The 6,461-nt window shown below is 43.5% G+C and overlaps 1 pseudogene; it reads left to right on the top strand.

The window, feature by feature from the left end:
- The first annotated feature begins 221 nt into the window (after positions 1–221).
- LOC104270631 lies at positions 222–1,174 on the top strand (annotated as a pseudogene).
- Positions 1,175–6,461: the final 5,287 nt, after the last annotated feature.

Raw genomic sequence — 6,461 nt, 5'->3', positions numbered from 1 at the left:
AGATGAAACTGGTTAGGGGCCACGCCACGCACACGCAACACCCTCCTCTTCCCCCACACCCTTGGGATTAAAACCACCTCAGAGGAATGCATCACCCCAGTACGGAACCTTCCGGAACAGGAAGCAAAACTCGCTGTTTCGCACCCTAACCCCAGGAGACGGGGGCTGGAGTTTGGGTCTCTGCTGTCCCTGAGGGTTACAGAAGCAAAAGGCAGTCGCTGATGGACAGGAGACGGATGGTTTCTCACGCGGTCAATGAGAGAGGCAACGGTACTGAAACATCTACTGGGGGTACAAAGCCCAACTTCTGCCAGGACTGCTTAATGGAGGTGTTGGATAATTCACAACAGCACATTCAGAACCCGATTGTTCTGCAATCAATCCTGAGACACATGGAGAGGCACAACGGTTCTGACTACAAACTACGACAATTTACTTGAAGTATTTGGTCAGCAACAGGGTAAACCTACGGAATCTTCAGACTTGAAAGATAAGGTTCTTGAGTGGGCAAGAGGTCACCTAAAATAGGGAGTTCTTCATATGCACGGCTTACATACAGATCCCCGTGGCACGGTGCTAGATCCCTCAGAACACAAAGATGTTTCTCAAGATGCTGAAGTCATGAAAGTTCTTAAAAATTTGTCTCTGAACCAAGACTTTTTTGGTTTGGGGCTGTGGGGAGACTCGGCCTGACCAAGTATCTCGAGCTCATTTTCTTTACGTAAAGACTGGGCGCATTTAGACCATCACGTGTTGGGGCTGAAAGAACACGACAACCACTTACTGAAGCTCCAGGCAGGTAACGCCGCCGAACGGAATAAAAGTAGTGTCCTACGGGGACTGCTTTAAACTCTTCCCAGAGCACGTCCAAGACCTGACCGCCCAAATCTGCGAGTGGAGAAGCCCAAACACTGACCGAGGGGATGGCACGACGCTGGTGGGGACTTCGCATGCAGACCCGTGCTACTGTGCTCGGCGGTCCCACGCTCGTGGAGGGACAGAGAGCAAGCCGCTGCCGCTCAGCAGGCCAAATCCCAATTATCCCACTACTTCTGCCACGCGGACCGGTTCTTCTTCACGTGACATGAGAACCAGATGGTGGAAGAAGCGAGGAAAACGCGCAACGGCTTCGCTTGACAGTCCTGGTGTTGTGTTAATGCTATTCATCACCTGACAGTGATATCAAAGGTTGGAACGTTGCTCAAAAGAAGCACTCGTGGTAGCTGAAAAACTGCCCTTGTATCTTTAGGGCGTGGGAGAAACGTGCATAGAGGAGAGAAGGAAGAAGTATTTCATAAATGCAGACGAGCCCTAAATATTCCCACTGTAATAAAGCGACTGTGCCCTCGGATTCATACCATAATGCAAACAGAAACGACCTTTAAAATCAAAGCTCGTATCTCAATACTGTAAAATCGGGCAGGATTCCTAAAAAAAAAAACCAAAAACCAAAAGGACAACAAGGAATGGCATCCACAGAATTCAGTATTTGCTACACGCAGCACTATTTACAGTATTCTTTCAAACAGCTACAGCAGATGCAAAAAAAAAAAAAAGTCTTACAGTAAAAAGGGAGTTTAAAATCCAAAATCAGTGCAATTACCTCCTACTCGAAGTTTTCCTTAGAAAAGACTGCATGTATGAATCAAGAAGTACATTACAAAGTGTAATAAAGTAAAAAAAAATAGAAAATGTACTGTCCTGCATTAGAAACTGAGAAAGCCACACAGGCAGGACAAACACACAAAGAGAGATGCTACGGTAGGAGAAGAATATTAAAAAAAGAGGGAAAAATGTGATTTTTATTACACTGGTATTGAGTTGGAAAGCTACTGAGTGAGAACTTTTTTTTACATTCCTCTATTTAATGAGTAAAGGATCTCTTTTTGAAAGAAAAAAGTCCCTTCGGGGTTATTTATGCCACCAGAGACGCTGACTGGATTGCGTCAAGAGGCAAACGTGTCCGTCTCGGTCTCCAAACGTCCCAGCCCTGCATTCCTCGTACTTGTAGCCTCGAACGAGCGTGACCTGCGGAACCACCCTGTCCTCACCAACGTTCTTCCTCAAAAGGAGACAATCTTAAAATAAATAGAACAACCCACTACATCTGGCTGGGGGAGGGTGTTCACGCAGACCTCCCTCCCAGCCTTGCTCTTGGGTAAATTCTGGAGGTTCATTGGGACGAGAAAGGTTCCTACAGGCCAGACGCCCGCGGCCGCCGCGTTCGAGGGATCTGCCGCCACAATCCGAGAAAACGGCGCCTGCAGCGACTCGCTCGGCCCCTCTACAGTGTTGAGAGGTCCAGATTTAAAGCTAAAACTTCACAACCTTTCTGCTTTTACAGTCAGGGAATGCTGCCTGCGGGCCTGGGTGAAGATCAAAACACGATTATTTTGGATTTTTTGTTTTAAGCATAAGCCTCCTGTAAATTTTCCGTGCTGGCTCTAGCGGATTAAGACGCACCGCCCTTCCTTAACAACTGGGGTAAAACAGCAAACCCAGCCAAAACCCGACAGATCTAGAAAAGAGGAAACTAATATCAGCAAAGCTTCTGCGACGTGGAAGATCATTGATTGTAACTTAGCAAGCCAAATAACGATTGCTAGCAAATTCCAAACCAAACCAAGGCAAAATAAGTGAGTTCCAACCAAACCAAACGCGACCTCACTCCGTACATCAGTGCATATACACAAACTGAAAGTGTTAAGATTGCATAGAGCTATTCTGAGCGCCAAACTCGCGTAAGGCAGAGGCAAATCCACCTCATTCCAACATTTCACGCCACAACGCTTCCTTTTCACGATTCTCTCAACTCTATTTCCTGGGTGCTAGAAGAGGTGGAGAGGGCGTGTTATAATATTCAGCCGCTGGAGTAGAAAATTCCAAAATCAAGCAAACCTCGTTATTGCATTATATTTCTCACAAAAAGAAAAAAAAAGAAGACAATTAAGTATTTTATCTTTGTCAACGTTATTTTTCACCTCCCGCCATGAACATTCTGCACTTGCTGCTGCTGGTTTTGAGGGAATCACGCTGCTTCGGAAGGGCTCTCTGGAGATGTCTGGCCCAGCCCTCGGCCCAAAGCGGGTCCAGCAAGTCAAGATCAGCCAAGTTTGAGCCTCTCTGAGGACAGAGATTCTGCAATCTGCTTTGAATATTTTTGTTAGACAGTGTTACAATTTCCACTAAAAAAAAACCCAAACCCTAAACAACTAATCCCTAGCAAGCGACTCCCTCATCCCTCAAGCAGGCTCCTTTGAAACCAAAGAAATCCTGCAGCGCTGGCAGTGGTCACTCTGTCCATCCCCCTGCTCACACCCACAACGGGAATAAGACATTTTTTTGTCACTGGGGTGCAATTATTGATTAATTACTAATGAAGCACCAGGGCTGCCTGCACCGATGGCTGAACTCAAGCGAAAGGTCATTGCTGGGACCATAACGGGGAGGGAGGCGAGGGACGAGGTCCTGCCCGGAGCTCTCCTGCAACAGGAGTCATGAAACTCCTTCGCAGGGGCTGAACAAAACCCCAACGAGACGACAAAACTCCGCGAGGGTAACGCACATTTGGTTATTGCTGACCTGAGCTGCATAGTGAGACTTAGTGGTTATAACTGGGTTTTTTTTAGGAATGTGTGTGTGAGAGAAGAGAGAGAAACATCTTGAGCTTTGTGTTTACCTGAGATATTGCTGTTCTTACAAGAAACGTGGAAGGTAAGGAGAAGAAAAAGAAAAAATTAAAATTAAAAAAAAAGCAGGGTTTTAGGTGTTTGTGATGGATTTTTTTTTTGGACATTTTTGAATGTATAAATTAACATCAAATATATTCCCAGGAAGAGAGCTGCTGGACTTCCAGCAGGCTGTCCTTTTCAAAGTATATATATTTTAATATTTTTTTTAGAAAAATGCTTTAAATTATTTACTAATTCACCACTTGGCAAGGGGGGAGGAGGAAGAAACACCAGTATTAGAGGCTTACAGAGATCTATAAAAGGTAAAAACGTGCCTAGCCTGAAATGCATATAACCATCCCGAGTTCTTCATACTCAGGGAAGGAAAGCTACACAAAATTCGCATTCGTTCCAAGAGGATACACAGACAACAACTACTCTCCTCCCAAAAAGGAGCTGCAAGAACTAGTCCAGCCCAAAGCTTCCATCCTAAATAGGACGCAGTGAAGTCCCACAAGTCCTTCAGAAATAAAGATTTGAGGTCAAGAGAGATTCTGCCCTCCTCGGCCCATCCGACCACCTGCGTAAGTTATTTCTTCCAGATCCACACGGACAGGGGAGAGGAGGATGAATTTCACATCCAAGAGGTCTCGGCGTCACAAAGAGCAAGTAAACTAAACGGCGTCTTAAAACAGATGAACTTTCTCTTATCTGTTAAGAATAATCCATATAAAAAAATAATTCTTATATACAACTCTGCCAAATTAGACCTTCGCTGATACACAAAACCTCTCAAAAGTGAACGCACGGAGAAGCGCGACGCGCCCACCACGGAAAGGTTCTGCAGTTGAGCGGGACTTTCGGGAGGTACGGACAGCCTGGCTGGAAAGCAGAAAGCCAGCGTCACCTGGCAGCCGCTTTCTGTTACACAACTTCAACATCTGGATTTACAGAACTATGACCACGGATAAAACCCGACCCAACAGCCCAATCAACAAACACCACAACCACAATTAACGGGGCCGACGTCCTTCTTTCCACCTGACCACCCCCAGTGACCGACGCGCTGCTACAAAGGGGAAGATGTGAACTCGCACGAAGTTCTGTACCTAAAAACTCGTGATGCAGCAAAGGTTGGGCATTTTCTAGCTTATTCGACAGCGACCGGTACCCATCTGCCCGCGATACGGCCCAGACCTGTACTGGTTAAAGCTACTCGCCCGTCGCAGTGGCCCGAGGTAAATTATTCAAAACCAGTGACTGAGCATCTGTTAAGAGAAAAGCGAGAAGACGAAGCCAAACGGATCAGCGGAAGAGAACATTTTTCAAACCTGCCTCTCGGCATCTTGTTTCACTTATCCTATAAAAAGAAATCAACAAAAATCAAGTCAGCATGGACAAGTTTCCTGGGCTTTTTTTTTTTTTTTTTTAATTTTCCTCCATTTTCTTCTAAACCTGCTTGCGGCATCGTAATTAGTGCAATGTTTTATATACGTCTTACGGTTTGGTTTTTTTAAGAACCCAGTGTGCAAACTAACAGAAGCGTTTGTTTAATAATTATTATCGGCTTTAATTAATGCTTCTCCGAAGGGAGCGGCAAAATTCTCTCACATTTACTATTGACCTTATGCATAACGAGGAGAGTTTCGCCTCCCCTCATAAGTAAACTTCAGTTTCCTAAGATTTATCTTTACTGCATAGATTCTCCGACTTTTGTCTAAGTTACAAACAGCGAGAGCCACCCTCCCCTACCAGAGCTCCTGCTTCAACATATAAATAAAAATACAATTGCTTTGTGCTTGAATGAACCTAGAACGTTGGTCTCGTGTGCGTTTCTGAACCGCAGAGGTAAAACCTGCTGTGCTGGGTGCACGCTTAAAAAGCCTTTCGACAAATTCCAAGCTCTCCGTTTACACGCGGTACGTATCGCTCTCGCCAACTCAATTGCATAATTTTTCTTTTTTTTTTTTTGCATTTGAATAGTAATGTCCCCACGATAAGGTTTTAATCTCTAACCCCAAAGCATTCTTGATATGTTAACAGAAGTATAGTGAGCACTCCTTAGTAAATAAAAAATAAATAATAGCATCTAGTCTATCACATTAATACTGTGAAACATATATAAAATTTACATTAACTCAAACGACAGTGAGAAAGGATTGTACTGGATTTATCACCACAGACCCGTATTCTTTAGAGACTTTGGAAAGTAAGTGTCACAGTCCTGTACGACAAATTCTAAAGTTAGCTGTCAGTATGATTAAAAAAAAAATTTTTTACATTTTTTTTTTTTAAATGGCACATTTTCTTTTGCCAATCTAATTGGACCTATTAAAAGCTTAGGTACAAGTTAATTCGTTTTTAAAATTCTTCTTTAGTCTTATGAAAAACATTTTCAAATGCAGCACATTAAAAAAAACATTCAAGAACAAGCTTCAGAAAATACATTTGCCCTTAGACACAGAGAATAATCTTTAGAAGACAGCTGAGAACCAGAATTTTGTCACTCTTTGCTTTTAAAAATAAAAATTTAGTAAATGCATCTAGAATAATCAAGGCTTCATAAATAGTCAAAAAACTCTTTGCTTTCCTTGGTTAAAAGCTAATTCACAGCATTTTAGCCCATCAAACTTTAGTAGGAATTCGATCTTTCCAAATCATTAAAAGCAATTCAATGAACAGCGAACTGAATGAGGAGTTTTGTGGGTTGGGTTGTTGGTTTGTTTTTTGGGTTTTTTTTGTCTCCCTAAGCCCTGAGATCACAGCTCTTGAGTTAATTATAAAATATGG

The sequence above is a fragment of the Apaloderma vittatum genome, unplaced genomic scaffold (genome assembly GCF_000703405.1).
Source record: "Apaloderma vittatum isolate BGI_N311 unplaced genomic scaffold, ASM70340v1 scaffold4300, whole genome shotgun sequence".
Taxonomy (NCBI): Eukaryota; Metazoa; Chordata; class Aves; order Trogoniformes; family Trogonidae; genus Apaloderma; species Apaloderma vittatum.
This window is presented reverse-complemented; position numbering and strand designations above follow the sequence as displayed.